The 15,812-nt window shown below is 45.0% G+C and overlaps 24 non-coding genes across 24 annotated transcripts; all 24 read left to right on the top strand.

Moving 5' to 3' along the window:
• The first annotated feature begins 1,165 nt into the window (after positions 1-1,165).
• TRNAA-UGC (transfer RNA alanine (anticodon UGC)) lies at positions 1,166-1,237 on the top strand. The gene has a single exon. It is a non-coding gene; the product is annotated as a tRNA-Ala (tRNA).
• Positions 1,238-1,777: 540 nt separating this feature from the next.
• Positions 1,778-1,849, top strand: TRNAA-CGC (transfer RNA alanine (anticodon CGC)). The gene has a single exon. It is a non-coding gene; the product is annotated as a tRNA-Ala (tRNA).
• Positions 1,850-2,008: 159 nt separating this feature from the next.
• TRNAA-UGC (transfer RNA alanine (anticodon UGC)) lies at positions 2,009-2,080 on the top strand. The gene has a single exon. It is a non-coding gene; the product is annotated as a tRNA-Ala (tRNA).
• A 161-nt stretch (positions 2,081-2,241) lies between these two features.
• Positions 2,242-2,313, top strand: TRNAA-UGC (transfer RNA alanine (anticodon UGC)). The gene has a single exon. It is a non-coding gene; the product is annotated as a tRNA-Ala (tRNA).
• A 1,345-nt stretch (positions 2,314-3,658) lies between these two features.
• Positions 3,659-3,730, top strand: TRNAA-UGC (transfer RNA alanine (anticodon UGC)). The gene has a single exon. It is a non-coding gene; the product is annotated as a tRNA-Ala (tRNA).
• Positions 3,731-4,270: 540 nt separating this feature from the next.
• TRNAA-CGC (transfer RNA alanine (anticodon CGC)) lies at positions 4,271-4,342 on the top strand. Its single transcript has one exon. It is a non-coding gene; the product is annotated as a tRNA-Ala (tRNA).
• Positions 4,343-4,501: 159 nt separating this feature from the next.
• Positions 4,502-4,573, top strand: TRNAA-UGC (transfer RNA alanine (anticodon UGC)). The gene has a single exon. It is a non-coding gene; the product is annotated as a tRNA-Ala (tRNA).
• Positions 4,574-4,734: 161 nt separating this feature from the next.
• Positions 4,735-4,806, top strand: TRNAA-UGC (transfer RNA alanine (anticodon UGC)). The gene has a single exon. It is a non-coding gene; the product is annotated as a tRNA-Ala (tRNA).
• A 1,345-nt stretch (positions 4,807-6,151) lies between these two features.
• On the top strand, positions 6,152-6,223 carry TRNAA-UGC (transfer RNA alanine (anticodon UGC)). The gene has a single exon. It is a non-coding gene; the product is annotated as a tRNA-Ala (tRNA).
• Positions 6,224-6,763: 540 nt separating this feature from the next.
• TRNAA-CGC (transfer RNA alanine (anticodon CGC)) lies at positions 6,764-6,835 on the top strand. Its single transcript has one exon. It is a non-coding gene; the product is annotated as a tRNA-Ala (tRNA).
• Positions 6,836-6,994: 159 nt separating this feature from the next.
• TRNAA-UGC (transfer RNA alanine (anticodon UGC)) lies at positions 6,995-7,066 on the top strand. Its single transcript has one exon. It is a non-coding gene; the product is annotated as a tRNA-Ala (tRNA).
• Positions 7,067-7,227: 161 nt separating this feature from the next.
• TRNAA-UGC (transfer RNA alanine (anticodon UGC)) lies at positions 7,228-7,299 on the top strand. The gene has a single exon. It is a non-coding gene; the product is annotated as a tRNA-Ala (tRNA).
• Positions 7,300-8,644: 1,345 nt separating this feature from the next.
• TRNAA-UGC (transfer RNA alanine (anticodon UGC)) lies at positions 8,645-8,716 on the top strand. The gene has a single exon. It is a non-coding gene; the product is annotated as a tRNA-Ala (tRNA).
• A 540-nt stretch (positions 8,717-9,256) lies between these two features.
• TRNAA-CGC (transfer RNA alanine (anticodon CGC)) lies at positions 9,257-9,328 on the top strand. Its single transcript has one exon. It is a non-coding gene; the product is annotated as a tRNA-Ala (tRNA).
• A 159-nt stretch (positions 9,329-9,487) lies between these two features.
• On the top strand, positions 9,488-9,559 carry TRNAA-UGC (transfer RNA alanine (anticodon UGC)). Its single transcript has one exon. It is a non-coding gene; the product is annotated as a tRNA-Ala (tRNA).
• Positions 9,560-9,720: 161 nt separating this feature from the next.
• On the top strand, positions 9,721-9,792 carry TRNAA-UGC (transfer RNA alanine (anticodon UGC)). The gene has a single exon. It is a non-coding gene; the product is annotated as a tRNA-Ala (tRNA).
• A 1,345-nt stretch (positions 9,793-11,137) lies between these two features.
• Positions 11,138-11,209, top strand: TRNAA-UGC (transfer RNA alanine (anticodon UGC)). Its single transcript has one exon. It is a non-coding gene; the product is annotated as a tRNA-Ala (tRNA).
• Positions 11,210-11,749: 540 nt separating this feature from the next.
• TRNAA-CGC (transfer RNA alanine (anticodon CGC)) lies at positions 11,750-11,821 on the top strand. The gene has a single exon. It is a non-coding gene; the product is annotated as a tRNA-Ala (tRNA).
• A 159-nt stretch (positions 11,822-11,980) lies between these two features.
• On the top strand, positions 11,981-12,052 carry TRNAA-UGC (transfer RNA alanine (anticodon UGC)). Its single transcript has one exon. It is a non-coding gene; the product is annotated as a tRNA-Ala (tRNA).
• Positions 12,053-12,213: 161 nt separating this feature from the next.
• On the top strand, positions 12,214-12,285 carry TRNAA-UGC (transfer RNA alanine (anticodon UGC)). Its single transcript has one exon. It is a non-coding gene; the product is annotated as a tRNA-Ala (tRNA).
• Positions 12,286-13,630: 1,345 nt separating this feature from the next.
• On the top strand, positions 13,631-13,702 carry TRNAA-UGC (transfer RNA alanine (anticodon UGC)). Its single transcript has one exon. It is a non-coding gene; the product is annotated as a tRNA-Ala (tRNA).
• A 540-nt stretch (positions 13,703-14,242) lies between these two features.
• On the top strand, positions 14,243-14,314 carry TRNAA-CGC (transfer RNA alanine (anticodon CGC)). The gene has a single exon. It is a non-coding gene; the product is annotated as a tRNA-Ala (tRNA).
• Positions 14,315-14,473: 159 nt separating this feature from the next.
• Positions 14,474-14,545, top strand: TRNAA-UGC (transfer RNA alanine (anticodon UGC)). The gene has a single exon. It is a non-coding gene; the product is annotated as a tRNA-Ala (tRNA).
• A 168-nt stretch (positions 14,546-14,713) lies between these two features.
• TRNAA-UGC (transfer RNA alanine (anticodon UGC)) lies at positions 14,714-14,785 on the top strand. The gene has a single exon. It is a non-coding gene; the product is annotated as a tRNA-Ala (tRNA).
• Positions 14,786-15,812: the final 1,027 nt, after the last annotated feature.

Consider the following 15,812-nt stretch of genomic DNA (forward strand, 5'->3'; position numbering starts at 1 on the left):
TATCTCCACTTTCCTCAGAAAAAAAGATCGCAAATAAGAAAAAATAATATAGTATATGCAATTGCACCACTAGTCATTTATTGAAAAAATGATCTTTCCTTTTCAATCGGCAGCGCTGTCATTTTCTATAAAATTCAATGCAATATGGCAACTTGGAGGCGTTCCGTACACAACTGGTGTACGGAACAGCCCCCCAGAGATTTCACTTCCTGTTTGTGTGATTGGCTCATTGATTTTCCCAGAAGTCTGCACTTAGATACAAGTCAGATTTTAGGCATCCTCTGCAAGAAAAATGTCAGATTTGGTGAGCTGATCCTAAATGGTTAATTGCTTCTAAAGGACTGCAGGTCCTGTCATTCTTCTCACTAGAGCCCTGCAAGTGCATCAGCTGGTCAAAAGTGAAGAAAAAAAAAACACTCCCATTTAAAATAGGTCCTGCACAAGACATGATCCAACAAAAAGCTATTCCTTCAGAGAAGAAGAAACAGGTAAGACTCTGCAACAAAGCTTGTTAAAATCCTTGCAATGTCCATTGATCACCCAGAGGGGATTATTTTTTTTCTCAACAAAAGAGGAGTTACTCTTTAAAGGCATAGTAATTCTTCCTTCCTGCATAAGATGTGCACTGAAGATGTAGTTTAATGGTGTCATTTGTTGAACTGTACGCATAGCCTATAGTAGAGGAAATCTTCACATTCCTGTGTCAGCGGTATCTTATTGTGTTGAAACGTGAGGCTTTTCGCCATGGCTTTGCACGGGTTAATGCATGACCTCTATCTGCAGTGTGAGACCTGACACCTCCTGAGAAGAAACTTCACTTCGCATAATCCCTGCCTCTCTCAGACTAGTGCTCGTGCAGGTGAGAACCACACAGTAATTAGATGTGACACAGACACAAAGAGAGCTCACTTATGCAGCTGGGAGATGATGTGTTGTCAGCTAACTGACAAACACAATTCGGACATAAATGGGTTTCTTTTGGCTCCTGAAGGCTAAAAGTCCTTCCTGGAAGAAAAAAAATGAAAGCGTAGTTGTTTTTGGGAAGTGAAGGAGGCCCTGAGTACTTGTAGTGGAACACAGATGTGAAGGCCTGGTGCCGGGTTAAAGGCTGCAACATCGTTTAAAGCTTTGTGGAGAAAAAGGCACAAAGACCTCCACGAGATAAGGGGATGTAGCTCAGTGGTAGAGCGCACGCTTTGCATGTGTGAGGCCCCGGGTTCAATCCCCGGCATCTCCAAGTAAGCCTTACTTATCCTACTCCAAGGGAAGCAGCTGCTACCTCGGCATGTGCACACACACCTGAGAAACATTTGGCCAAAACAACCCTTACAATAAACGTCCATGTCCTCACCCTCCAAAGCCATTAGCATATATAAGGGTGGAGCAGACAGCCTGGAATTCTTTCCTTTGTTCCTCTCTCTAAAGTCAAACTTGGGGGTAACACTCTAACCTGGTACTCACGGGCCGAATGTCAGGAGACAACGGCTGGTTCAAGAAAAACTGCCTGACATTCGGGTTGTGTGTATGTCGGTCTGTCCGAAAGAAAGCGGCCGTATGGCTGGCTTCTGTGGGACGAGTATGCTGGAAAACCAGCAGCTGACCGACTCCCAATTAGTGTTCTCGGCCAAAGGCAGAGAGGTCAGATCAGAGTTTTATAGCGGAGGGGCCATCTCCCTTTCAGGATACAACAATGCAGCTAGGTCGATCGCTGCACTAACTTTGCCTCTACCTGAATTTTCGCCTCACAAGAAGCACAGGTCTGCTTATGTGAAGTATGGGGGATGTAGCTCAGTGGTAGAGCGCACGCTTCGCATGTGTGAGGTCCCGGGTTCAACCCCCGGCATCTCCAATCTTTATCTTAAAACCGAGTCTAGTTGCGATGTAGCGCATGCTGAGTTGCCTAATGATCCCCACAAAGTGCAAAATCCTGCTGAGAACTTCTCTCAAAAGTCAAACTTCCTCCCCAAAAGAAAAAAAAAAAAAAGGCAGAGAAATCCAAGAGCAAGAAGGGGATGTAGCTCAGTGGTAGAGCGCGCGCTTTGCATGTGTGAGGCCCCGGGTTCAATCCCCGGCATCTCCATTCTTTATCTTAAAACCTAGATTAGTTACTATGTAGCGCATGCTGAGTTGCCTTATTATGCCCACAAAGTGCAAAATCCTGTTGAGAACTTCTCTCTAAAGTCAAACTTCCTCCCCAAAAGAAAAAAAAAAAAAAAAGGCACAGAAAAGCAGGAAGAAGCAGGGGATGTAGCTCAGTGGTAGAGCGCACGCTTTGCATGTGTGAGGCCCCGGGTTCAATCCCTGGCATCTCCAGCCTTTGCTTTGGGGTGGTTGCAATTGGGTTCAAAACTTGGGTGCTGGCTGCTGTCAAAATGAGTGGCAGTAGTAAGGAACAATCAGCAAGGCAGGCTTTTCTTGGAAGCATGCTAATCACATATATGAACCTCTAGTTGACATCATTGGCTGTCTGTTGTTCACGTGAAGCTTTAAGGGTATCTCCACTTTCCTCAGAAAAAAAGATCGCAAATAAGAAAAAATAATATAGTATATGCAATTGCACCACTAGTCATTTATTGAAAAAATGATCTTTCCTTTTCAATCGGCAGCGCTGTCATTTTCTATAAAATTCAATGCAATATGGCAACTTGGAGGCGTTCCGTACACAACTGGTGTACGGAACAGCCCCCCAGAGATTTCACTTCCTGTTTGTGTGATTGGCTCATTGATTTTCCCAGAAGTCTGCACTTAGATACAAGTCAGATTTTAGGCATCCTCTGCAAGAAAAATGTCAGATTTGGTGAGCTGATCCTAAATGGTTAATTGCTTCTAAAGGACTGCAGGTCCTGTCATTCTTCTCACTAGAGCCCTGCAAGTGCATCAGCTGGTCAAAAGTGAAGAAAAAAAAAACACTCCCATTTAAAATAGGTCCTGCACAAGACATGATCCAACAAAAAGCTATTCCTTCAGAGAAGAAGAAACAGGTAAGACTCTGCAACAAAGCTTGTTAAAATCCTTGCAATGTCCATTGATCACCCAGAGGGGATTATTTTTTTTCTCAACAAAAGAGGAGTTACTCTTTAAAGGCATAGTAATTCTTCCTTCCTGCATAAGATGTGCACTGAAGATGTAGTTTAATGGTGTCATTTGTTGAACTGTACGCATAGCCTATAGTAGAGGAAATCTTCACATTCCTGTGTCAGCGGTATCTTATTGTGTTGAAACGTGAGGCTTTTCGCCATGGCTTTGCACGGGTTAATGCATGACCTCTATCTGCAGTGTGAGACCTGACACCTCCTGAGAAGAAACTTCACTTCGCATAATCCCTGCCTCTCTCAGACTAGTGCTCGTGCAGGTGAGAACCACACAGTAATTAGATGTGACACAGACACAAAGAGAGCTCACTTATGCAGCTGGGAGATGATGTGTTGTCAGCTAACTGACAAACACAATTCGGACATAAATGGGTTTCTTTTGGCTCCTGAAGGCTAAAAGTCCTTCCTGGAAGAAAAAAAATGAAAGCGTAGTTGTTTTTGGGAAGTGAAGGAGGCCCTGAGTACTTGTAGTGGAACACAGATGTGAAGGCCTGGTGCCGGGTTAAAGGCTGCAACATCGTTTAAAGCTTTGTGGAGAAAAAGGCACAAAGACCTCCACGAGATAAGGGGATGTAGCTCAGTGGTAGAGCGCACGCTTTGCATGTGTGAGGCCCCGGGTTCAATCCCCGGCATCTCCAAGTAAGCCTTACTTATCCTACTCCAAGGGAAGCAGCTGCTACCTCGGCATGTGCACACACACCTGAGAAACATTTGGCCAAAACAACCCTTACAATAAACGTCCATGTCCTCACCCTCCAAAGCCATTAGCATATAAAAGGGTGGAGCAGACAGCCTGGAATTCTTTCCTTTGTTCCTCTCTCTAAAGTCAAACTTGGGGGTAACACTCTAACCTGGTACTCACGGGCCGAATGTCAGGAGACAACGGCTGGTTCAAGAAAAACTGCCTGACATTCGGGTTGTGTGTATGTCGGTCTGTCCGAAAGAAAGCGGCCGTATGGCTGGCTTCTGTGGGACGAGTATGCTGGAAAACCAGCAGCTGACCGACTCCCAATTAGTGTTCTCGGCCAAAGGCAGAGAGGTCAGATCAGAGTTTTATAGCGGAGGGGCCATCTCCCTTTCAGGATACAACAATGCAGCTAGGTCGATCGCTGCACTAACTTTGCCTCTACCTGAATTTTCGCCTCACAAGAAGCACAGGTCTGCTTATGTGAAGTATGGGGGATGTAGCTCAGTGGTAGAGCGCACGCTTCGCATGTGTGAGGTCCCGGGTTCAACCCCCGGCATCTCCAATCTTTATCTTAAAACCGAGTCTAGTTGCGATGTAGCGCATGCTGAGTTGCCTAATGATCCCCACAAAGTGCAAAATCCTGCTGAGAACTTCTCTCAAAAGTCAAACTTCCTCCCCAAAAGAAAAAAAAAAAAAAGGCAGAGAAATCCAAGAGCAAGAAGGGGATGTAGCTCAGTGGTAGAGCGCGCGCTTTGCATGTGTGAGGCCCCGGGTTCAATCCCCGGCATCTCCATTCTTTATCTTAAAACCTAGATTAGTTACTATGTAGCGCATGCTGAGTTGCCTTATTATGCCCACAAAGTGCAAAATCCTGTTGAGAACTTCTCTCTAAAGTCAAACTTCCTCCCCAAAAGAAAAAAAAAAAAAAAAGGCACAGAAAAGCAGGAAGAAGCAGGGGATGTAGCTCAGTGGTAGAGCGCACGCTTTGCATGTGTGAGGCCCCGGGTTCAATCCCTGGCATCTCCAGCCTTTGCTTTGGGGTGGTTGCAATTGGGTTCAAAACTTGGGTGCTGGCTGCTGTCAAAATGAGTGGCAGTAGTAAGGAACAATCAGCAAGGCAGGCTTTTCTTGGAAGCATGCTAATCACATATATGAACCTCTAGTTGACATCATTGGCTGTCTGTTGTTCACGTGAAGCTTTAAGGGTATCTCCACTTTCCTCAGAAAAAAAGATCGCAAATAAGAAAAAATAATATAGTATATGCAATTGCACCACTAGTCATTTATTGAAAAAATGATCTTTCCTTTTCAATCGGCAGCGCTGTCATTTTCTATAAAATTCAATGCAATATGGCAACTTGGAGGCGTTCCGTACACAACTGGTGTACGGAACAGCCCCCCAGAGATTTCACTTCCTGTTTGTGTGATTGGCTCATTGATTTTCCCAGAAGTCTGCACTTAGATACAAGTCAGATTTTAGGCATCCTCTGCAAGAAAAATGTCAGATTTGGTGAGCTGATCCTAAATGGTTAATTGCTTCTAAAGGACTGCAGGTCCTGTCATTCTTCTCACTAGAGCCCTGCAAGTGCATCAGCTGGTCAAAAGTGAAGAAAAAAAAAACACTCCCATTTAAAATAGGTCCTGCACAAGACATGATCCAACAAAAAGCTATTCCTTCAGAGAAGAAGAAACAGGTAAGACTCTGCAACAAAGCTTGTTAAAATCCTTGCAATGTCCATTGATCACCCAGAGGGGATTATTTTTTTTCTCAACAAAAGAGGAGTTACTCTTTAAAGGCATAGTAATTCTTCCTTCCTGCATAAGATGTGCACTGAAGATGTAGTTTAATGGTGTCATTTGTTGAACTGTACGCATAGCCTATAGTAGAGGAAATCTTCACATTCCTGTGTCAGCGGTATCTTATTGTGTTGAAACGTGAGGCTTTTCGCCATGGCTTTGCACGGGTTAATGCATGACCTCTATCTGCAGTGTGAGACCTGACACCTCCTGAGAAGAAACTTCACTTCGCATAATCCCTGCCTCTCTCAGACTAGTGCTCGTGCAGGTGAGAACCACACAGTAATTAGATGTGACACAGACACAAAGAGAGCTCACTTATGCAGCTGGGAGATGATGTGTTGTCAGCTAACTGACAAACACAATTCGGACATAAATGGGTTTCTTTTGGCTCCTGAAGGCTAAAAGTCCTTCCTGGAAGAAAAAAAATGAAAGCGTAGTTGTTTTTGGGAAGTGAAGGAGGCCCTGAGTACTTGTAGTGGAACACAGATGTGAAGGCCTGGTGCCGGGTTAAAGGCTGCAACATCGTTTAAAGCTTTGTGGAGAAAAAGGCACAAAGACCTCCACGAGATAAGGGGATGTAGCTCAGTGGTAGAGCGCACGCTTTGCATGTGTGAGGCCCCGGGTTCAATCCCCGGCATCTCCAAGTAAGCCTTACTTATCCTACTCCAAGGGAAGCAGCTGCTACCTCGGCATGTGCACACACACCTGAGAAACATTTGGCCAAAACAACCCTTACAATAAACGTCCATGTCCTCACCCTCCAAAGCCATTAGCATATATAAGGGTGGAGCAGACAGCCTGGAATTCTTTCCTTTGTTCCTCTCTCTAAAGTCAAACTTGGGGGTAACACTCTAACCTGGTACTCACGGGCCGAATGTCAGGAGACAACGGCTGGTTCAAGAAAAACTGCCTGACATTCGGGTTGTGTGTATGTCGGTCTGTCCGAAAGAAAGCGGCCGTATGGCTGGCTTCTGTGGGACGAGTATGCTGGAAAACCAGCAGCTGACCGACTCCCAATTAGTGTTCTCGGCCAAAGGCAGAGAGGTCAGATCAGAGTTTTATAGCGGAGGGGCCATCTCCCTTTCAGGATACAACAATGCAGCTAGGTCGATCGCTGCACTAACTTTGCCTCTACCTGAATTTTCGCCTCACAAGAAGCACAGGTCTGCTTATGTGAAGTATGGGGGATGTAGCTCAGTGGTAGAGCGCACGCTTCGCATGTGTGAGGTCCCGGGTTCAACCCCCGGCATCTCCAATCTTTATCTTAAAACCGAGTCTAGTTGCGATGTAGCGCATGCTGAGTTGCCTAATGATCCCCACAAAGTGCAAAATCCTGCTGAGAACTTCTCTCAAAAGTCAAACTTCCTCCCCAAAAGAAAAAAAAAAAAAAGGCAGAGAAATCCAAGAGCAAGAAGGGGATGTAGCTCAGTGGTAGAGCGCGCGCTTTGCATGTGTGAGGCCCCGGGTTCAATCCCCGGCATCTCCATTCTTTATCTTAAAACCTAGATTAGTTACTATGTAGCGCATGCTGAGTTGCCTTATTATGCCCACAAAGTGCAAAATCCTGTTGAGAACTTCTCTCTAAAGTCAAACTTCCTCCCCAAAAGAAAAAAAAAAAAAAAAGGCACAGAAAAGCAGGAAGAAGCAGGGGATGTAGCTCAGTGGTAGAGCGCACGCTTTGCATGTGTGAGGCCCCGGGTTCAATCCCTGGCATCTCCAGCCTTTGCTTTGGGGTGGTTGCAATTGGGTTCAAAACTTGGGTGCTGGCTGCTGTCAAAATGAGTGGCAGTAGTAAGGAACAATCAGCAAGGCAGGCTTTTCTTGGAAGCATGCTAATCACATATATGAACCTCTAGTTGACATCATTGGCTGTCTGTTGTTCACGTGAAGCTTTAAGGGTATCTCCACTTTCCTCAGAAAAAAAGATCGCAAATAAGAAAAAATAATATAGTATATGCAATTGCACCACTAGTCATTTATTGAAAAAATGATCTTTCCTTTTCAATCGGCAGCGCTGTCATTTTCTATAAAATTCAATGCAATATGGCAACTTGGAGGCGTTCCGTACACAACTGGTGTACGGAACAGCCCCCCAGAGATTTCACTTCCTGTTTGTGTGATTGGCTCATTGATTTTCCCAGAAGTCTGCACTTAGATACAAGTCAGATTTTAGGCATCCTCTGCAAGAAAAATGTCAGATTTGGTGAGCTGATCCTAAATGGTTAATTGCTTCTAAAGGACTGCAGGTCCTGTCATTCTTCTCACTAGAGCCCTGCAAGTGCATCAGCTGGTCAAAAGTGAAGAAAAAAAAAACACTCCCATTTAAAATAGGTCCTGCACAAGACATGATCCAACAAAAAGCTATTCCTTCAGAGAAGAAGAAACAGGTAAGACTCTGCAACAAAGCTTGTTAAAATCCTTGCAATGTCCATTGATCACCCAGAGGGGATTATTTTTTTTCTCAACAAAAGAGGAGTTACTCTTTAAAGGCATAGTAATTCTTCCTTCCTGCATAAGATGTGCACTGAAGATGTAGTTTAATGGTGTCATTTGTTGAACTGTACGCATAGCCTATAGTAGAGGAAATCTTCACATTCCTGTGTCAGCGGTATCTTATTGTGTTGAAACGTGAGGCTTTTCGCCATGGCTTTGCACGGGTTAATGCATGACCTCTATCTGCAGTGTGAGACCTGACACCTCCTGAGAAGAAACTTCACTTCGCATAATCCCTGCCTCTCTCAGACTAGTGCTCGTGCAGGTGAGAACCACACAGTAATTAGATGTGACACAGACACAAAGAGAGCTCACTTATGCAGCTGGGAGATGATGTGTTGTCAGCTAACTGACAAACACAATTCGGACATAAATGGGTTTCTTTTGGCTCCTGAAGGCTAAAAGTCCTTCCTGGAAGAAAAAAAATGAAAGCGTAGTTGTTTTTGGGAAGTGAAGGAGGCCCTGAGTACTTGTAGTGGAACACAGATGTGAAGGCCTGGTGCCGGGTTAAAGGCTGCAACATCGTTTAAAGCTTTGTGGAGAAAAAGGCACAAAGACCTCCACGAGATAAGGGGATGTAGCTCAGTGGTAGAGCGCACGCTTTGCATGTGTGAGGCCCCGGGTTCAATCCCCGGCATCTCCAAGTAAGCCTTACTTATCCTACTCCAAGGGAAGCAGCTGCTACCTCGGCATGTGCACACACACCTGAGAAACATTTGGCCAAAACAACCCTTACAATAAACGTCCATGTCCTCACCCTCCAAAGCCATTAGCATATATAAGGGTGGAGCAGACAGCCTGGAATTCTTTCCTTTGTTCCTCTCTCTAAAGTCAAACTTGGGGGTAACACTCTAACCTGGTACTCACGGGCCGAATGTCAGGAGACAACGGCTGGTTCAAGAAAAACTGCCTGACATTCGGGTTGTGTGTATGTCGGTCTGTCCGAAAGAAAGCGGCCGTATGGCTGGCTTCTGTGGGACGAGTATGCTGGAAAACCAGCAGCTGACCGACTCCCAATTAGTGTTCTCGGCCAAAGGCAGAGAGGTCAGATCAGAGTTTTATAGCGGAGGGGCCATCTCCCTTTCAGGATACAACAATGCAGCTAGGTCGATCGCTGCACTAACTTTGCCTCTACCTGAATTTTCGCCTCACAAGAAGCACAGGTCTGCTTATGTGAAGTATGGGGGATGTAGCTCAGTGGTAGAGCGCACGCTTCGCATGTGTGAGGTCCCGGGTTCAACCCCCGGCATCTCCAATCTTTATCTTAAAACCGAGTCTAGTTGCGATGTAGCGCATGCTGAGTTGCCTAATGATCCCCACAAAGTGCAAAATCCTGCTGAGAACTTCTCTCAAAAGTCAAACTTCCTCCCCAAAAGAAAAAAAAAAAAAAGGCAGAGAAATCCAAGAGCAAGAAGGGGATGTAGCTCAGTGGTAGAGCGCGCGCTTTGCATGTGTGAGGCCCCGGGTTCAATCCCCGGCATCTCCATTCTTTATCTTAAAACCTAGATTAGTTACTATGTAGCGCATGCTGAGTTGCCTTATTATGCCCACAAAGTGCAAAATCCTGTTGAGAACTTCTCTCTAAAGTCAAACTTCCTCCCCAAAAGAAAAAAAAAAAAAAAAGGCACAGAAAAGCAGGAAGAAGCAGGGGATGTAGCTCAGTGGTAGAGCGCACGCTTTGCATGTGTGAGGCCCCGGGTTCAATCCCTGGCATCTCCAGCCTTTGCTTTGGGGTGGTTGCAATTGGGTTCAAAACTTGGGTGCTGGCTGCTGTCAAAATGAGTGGCAGTAGTAAGGAACAATCAGCAAGGCAGGCTTTTCTTGGAAGCATGCTAATCACATATATGAACCTCTAGTTGACATCATTGGCTGTCTGTTGTTCACGTGAAGCTTTAAGGGTATCTCCACTTTCCTCAGAAAAAAAGATCGCAAATAAGAAAAAATAATATAGTATATGCAATTGCACCACTAGTCATTTATTGAAAAAATGATCTTTCCTTTTCAATCGGCAGCGCTGTCATTTTCTATAAAATTCAATGCAATATGGCAACTTGGAGGCGTTCCGTACACAACTGGTGTACGGAACAGCCCCCCAGAGATTTCACTTCCTGTTTGTGTGATTGGCTCATTGATTTTCCCAGAAGTCTGCACTTAGATACAAGTCAGATTTTAGGCATCCTCTGCAAGAAAAATGTCAGATTTGGTGAGCTGATCCTAAATGGTTAATTGCTTCTAAAGGACTGCAGGTCCTGTCATTCTTCTCACTAGAGCCCTGCAAGTGCATCAGCTGGTCAAAAGTGAAGAAAAAAAAAACACTCCCATTTAAAATAGGTCCTGCACAAGACATGATCCAACAAAAAGCTATTCCTTCAGAGAAGAAGAAACAGGTAAGACTCTGCAACAAAGCTTGTTAAAATCCTTGCAATGTCCATTGATCACCCAGAGGGGATTATTTTTTTTCTCAACAAAAGAGGAGTTACTCTTTAAAGGCATAGTAATTCTTCCTTCCTGCATAAGATGTGCACTGAAGATGTAGTTTAATGGTGTCATTTGTTGAACTGTACGCATAGCCTATAGTAGAGGAAATCTTCACATTCCTGTGTCAGCGGTATCTTATTGTGTTGAAACGTGAGGCTTTTCGCCATGGCTTTGCACGGGTTAATGCATGACCTCTATCTGCAGTGTGAGACCTGACACCTCCTGAGAAGAAACTTCACTTCGCATAATCCCTGCCTCTCTCAGACTAGTGCTCGTGCAGGTGAGAACCACACAGTAATTAGATGTGACACAGACACAAAGAGAGCTCACTTATGCAGCTGGGAGATGATGTGTTGTCAGCTAACTGACAAACACAATTCGGACATAAATGGGTTTCTTTTGGCTCCTGAAGGCTAAAAGTCCTTCCTGGAAGAAAAAAAATGAAAGCGTAGTTGTTTTTGGGAAGTGAAGGAGGCCCTGAGTACTTGTAGTGGAACACAGATGTGAAGGCCTGGTGCCGGGTTAAAGGCTGCAACATCGTTTAAAGCTTTGTGGAGAAAAAGGCACAAAGACCTCCACGAGATAAGGGGATGTAGCTCAGTGGTAGAGCGCACGCTTTGCATGTGTGAGGCCCCGGGTTCAATCCCCGGCATCTCCAAGTAAGCCTTACTTATCCTACTCCAAGGGAAGCAGCTGCTACCTCGGCATGTGCACACACACCTGAGAAACATTTGGCCAAAACAACCCTTACAATAAACGTCCATGTCCTCACCCTCCAAAGCCATTAGCATATATAAGGGTGGAGCAGACAGCCTGGAATTCTTTCCTTTGTTCCTCTCTCTAAAGTCAAACTTGGGGGTAACACTCTAACCTGGTACTCACGGGCCGAATGTCAGGAGACAACGGCTGGTTCAAGAAAAACTGCCTGACATTCGGGTTGTGTGTATGTCGGTCTGTCCGAAAGAAAGCGGCCGTATGGCTGGCTTCTGTGGGACGAGTATGCTGGAAAACCAGCAGCTGACCGACTCCCAATTAGTGTTCTCGGCCAAAGGCAGAGAGGTCAGATCAGAGTTTTATAGCGGAGGGGCCATCTCCCTTTCAGGATACAACAATGCAGCTAGGTCGATCGCTGCACTAACTTTGCCTCTACCTGAATTTTCGCCTCACAAGAAGCACAGGTCTGCTTATGTGAAGTATGGGGGATGTAGCTCAGTGGTAGAGCGCACGCTTCGCATGTGTGAGGTCCCGGGTTCAACCCCCGGCATCTCCAATCTTTATCTTAAAACCGAGTCTAGTTGCGATGTAGCGCATGCTGAGTTGCCTAATGATCCCCACAAAGTGCAAAATCCTGCTGAGAACTTCTCTCAAAAGTCAAACTTCCTCCCCAAAAGAAAAAAAAAAAAAAGGCAGAGAAATCCAAGAGCAAGAAGGGGATGTAGCTCAGTGGTAGAGCGCGCGCTTTGCATGTGTGAGGCCCCGGGTTCAATCCCCGGCATCTCCATTCTTTATCTTAAAACCTAGATTAGTTACTATGTAGCGCATGCTGAGTTGCCTTATTATGCCCACAAAGTGCAAAATCCTGTTGAGAACTTCTCTCTAAAGTCAAACTTCCTCCCCAAAAGAAAAAAAAAAAAAAAAGGCACAGAAAAGCAGGAAGAAGCAGGGGATGTAGCTCAGTGGTAGAGCGCACGCTTTGCATGTGTGAGGCCCCGGGTTCAATCCCTGGCATCTCCAGCCTTTGCTTTGGGGTGGTTGCAATTGGGTTCAAAACTTGGGTGCTGGCTGCTGTCAAAATGAGTGGCAGTAGTAAGGAACAATCAGCAAGGCAGGCTTTTCTTGGAAGCATGCTAATCACATATATGAACCTCTAGTTGACATCATTGGCTGTCTGTTGTTCACGTGAAGCTTTAAGGGTATCTCCACTTTCCTCAGAAAAAAAGATCGCAAATAAGAAAAAATAATATAGTATATGCAATTGCACCACTAGTCATTTATTGAAAAAATGATCTTTCCTTTTCAATCGGCAGCGCTGTCATTTTCTATAAAATTCAATGCAATATGGCAACTTGGAGGCGTTCCGTACACAACTGGTGTACGGAACAGCCCCCCAGAGATTTCACTTCCTGTTTGTGTGATTGGCTCATTGATTTTCCCAGAAGTCTGCACTTAGATACAAGTCAGATTTTAGGCATCCTCTGCAAGAAAAATGTCAGATTTGGTGAGCTGATCCTAAATGGTTAATTGCTTCTAAAGGACTGCAGGTCCTGTCATTCTTCTCACTAGAGCCCTGCAAGTGCATCAGCTGGTCAAAAGTGAAGAAAAAAAAAACACTCCCATTTAAAATAGGTCCTGCACAAGACATGATCCAACAAAAAGCTATTCCTTCAGAGAAGAAGAAACAGGTAAGACTCTGCAACAAAGCTTGTTAAAATCCTTGCAATGTCCATTGATCACCCAGAGGGGATTATTTTTTTTCTCAACAAAAGAGGAGTTACTCTTTAAAGGCATAGTAATTCTTCCTTCCTGCATAAGATGTGCACTGAAGATGTAGTTTAATGGTGTCATTTGTTGAACTGTACGCATAGCCTATAGTAGAGGAAATCTTCACATTCCTGTGTCAGCGGTATCTTATTGTGTTGAAACGTGAGGCTTTTCGCCATGGCTTTGCACGGGTTAATGCATGACCTCTATCTGCAGTGTGAGACCTGACACCTCCTGAGAAGAAACTTCACTTCGCATAATCCCTGCCTCTCTCAGACTAGTGCTCGTGCAGGTGAGAACCACACAGTAATTAGATGTGACACAGACACAAAGAGAGCTCACTTATGCAGCTGGGAGATGATGTGTTGTCAGCTAACTGACAAACACAATTCGGACATAAATGGGTTTCTTTTGGCTCCTGAAGGCTAAAAGTCCTTCCTGGAAGAAAAAAAATGAAAGCGTAGTTGTTTTTGGGAAGTGAAGGAGGCCCTGAGTACTTGTAGTGGAACACAGATGTGAAGGCCTGGTGCCGGGTTAAAGGCTGCAACATCGTTTAAAGCTTTGTGGAGAAAAAGGCACAAAGACCTCCACGAGATAAGGGGATGTAGCTCAGTGGTAGAGCGCACGCTTTGCATGTGTGAGGCCCCGGGTTCAATCCCCGGCATCTCCAAGTAAGCCTTACTTATCCTACTCCAAGGGAAGCAGCTGCTACCTCGGCATGTGCACACACACCTGAGAAACATTTGGCCAAAACAACCCTTACAATAAACGTCCATGTCCTCACCCTCCAAAGCCATTAGCATATAAAAGGGTGGAGCAGACAGCCTGGAATTCTTTCCTTTGTTCCTCTCTCTAAAGTCAAACTTGGGGGTAACACTCTAACCTGGTACTCACGGGCCGAATGTCAGGAGACAACGGCTGGTTCAAGAAAAACTGCCTGACATTCGGGTTGTGTGTATGTCGGTCTGTCCGAAAGAAAGCGGCCGTATGGCTGGCTTCTGTGGGACGAGTATGCTGGAAAACCAGCAGCTGACCGACTCCCAATTAGTGTTCTCGGCCAAAGGCAGAGAGGTCAGATCAGAGTTTTATAGCGGAGGGGCCATCTCCCTTTCAGGATACAACAATGCAGCTAGGTCGATCGCTGCACTAACTTTGCCTCTACCTGAATTTTCGCCTCACAAGAAGCACAGGTCTGCTTATGTGAAGTATGGGGGATGTAGCTCAGTGGTAGAGCGCACGCTTCGCATGTGTGAGGTCCCGGGTTCAACCCCCGGCATCTCCAATCTTTATCTTAAAACCGAGTCTAGTTGCGATGTAGCGCATGCTGAGTTGCCTAATGATCCCCACAAAGTGCAAAATCCTGCTGAGAACTTCTCTCAAAAGTCAAACTTCCTCCCCAAAAGAAAAAAAAAAAAAAGGCAGAGAAATCCAAGAGCAAGAAGGGGATGTAGCTCAGTGGTAGAGCGCGCGCTTTGCATGTGTGAGGCCCCGGGTTCAATCCCCGGCATCTCCATTCTTTATCTTAAAACCTAGATTAGTTACTATGTAGCGCATGCTGAGTTGCCTTATTATGCCCACAAAGTGCAAAATCCTGTTGAGAACTTCTCTCTAAAGTCAAACTTCCTCCCCAAAAGAAAAAAAAAAAAAAAAAAAAAAAGGCACAGAAAAGCAGGAAGAAGCAGGGGATGTAGCTCAGTGGTAGAGCGCACGCTTTGCATGTGTGAGGCCCCGGGTTCAATCCCTGGCATCTCCAGCCTTTGCTTTGGGGTGGTTGCAATTGGGTTCAAAACTTGGGTGCTGGCTGCTGTCAAAATGAGTGGCAGTAGTAAGGAACAATCAGCAAGGCAGGCTTTTCTTGGAAGCATGCTAATCACATATATGAACCTCTAGTTGACATCATTGGCTGTCTGTTGTTCACGTGAAGCTTTAAGGGTATCTCCACTTTCCTCAGAAAAAAAGATCGCAAATAAGAAAAAATAATATAGTATATGCAATTGCACCACTAGTCATTTATTGAAAAAATGATCTTTCCTTTTCAATCGGCAGCGCTGTCATTTTCTATAAAATTCAATGCAATATGGCAACTTGGAGGCGTTCCGTACACAACTGGTGTACGGAACAGCCCCCCAGAGATTTCACTTCCTGTTTGTGTGATTGGCTCATTGATTTTCCCAGAAGTCTGCACTTAGATACAAGTCAGATTTTAGGCATCCTCTGCAAGAAAAATGTCAGATTTGGTGAGCTGATCCTAAATGGTTAATTGCTTCTAAAGGACTGCAGGTCCTGTCATTCTTCTCACTAGAGCCCTGCAAGTGCATCAGCTGGTCAAAAGTGAAGAAAAAAAAAACACTCCCATTTAAAATAGGTCCTGCACAAGACATGATCCAACAAAAAGCTATTCCTTCAGAGAAGAAGAAACAGGTAAGACTCTGCAACAAAGCTTGTTAAAATCCTTGCAATGTCCATTGATCACCCAGAGGGGATTATTTTTTTTCTCAACAAAAGAGGAGTTACTCTTTAAAGGCATAGTAATTCTTCCTTCCTGCATAAGATGTGCACTGAAGATGTAGTTTAATGGTGTCATTTGTTGAACTGTACGCATAGCCTATAGTAGAGGAAATCTTCACATTCCTGTGTCAGCGGTATCTTATTGTGTTGAAACGTGAGGCTTTTCGCCATGGCTTTGCACGGGTTAATGCATGACCTCTATCTGCAGTGTGAGACCTGACACCTCCTGAGAAGAAACTTCACTTCGCATAATCCCTGCCTCTCTCAGACTA

This window comes from Aquarana catesbeiana, linkage group LG07 (genome assembly GCF_042186555.1).
Source record: "Aquarana catesbeiana isolate 2022-GZ linkage group LG07, ASM4218655v1, whole genome shotgun sequence".
NCBI classification, from domain to species: domain Eukaryota; kingdom Metazoa; phylum Chordata; class Amphibia; order Anura; family Ranidae; genus Aquarana; species Aquarana catesbeiana.